A 364-nucleotide genomic window follows, 5' to 3' on the forward strand; every position below is an offset into this window, starting at 1 on the left:
GGGTGGGGGCCCCCCGGCTGGGTGGTGGGTGCCACGGTAGGCACCCCAGCCAGAGAGCAGCATGCACAGCATGCACCCAGCACCCAATGCTGCCCAGCACACAGGCTCTGCCCAGCGCGCTGCGTGCCAGGGTGCTGGCAGCATCTTTCCCCCCCACGGCACAGGCACCCCGGGGGGCAAGAAGGAGGTCCCTACGGCACCCGGGTGGGGCTGGGAGATGCAGGTGGGTGCTGGGAGAATTGGGGTGGCGGTGAGGAGGTGCTCTGTGGGGATCCTGCGACAGCTGCAGCGGGGTCTGGATCCGGCCGGGCCCCGGCACCCGCAGCATGGGGTGCCCAGCACTGGGGGTACAGGCAGGGCAGGG

This window comes from Pygoscelis adeliae, unplaced genomic scaffold, assembly GCF_000699105.1.
Source record: "Pygoscelis adeliae isolate BGI_AS28 unplaced genomic scaffold, ASM69910v1 Scaffold766, whole genome shotgun sequence".
NCBI classification, from domain to species: Eukaryota; Metazoa; Chordata; class Aves; order Sphenisciformes; family Spheniscidae; genus Pygoscelis; species Pygoscelis adeliae.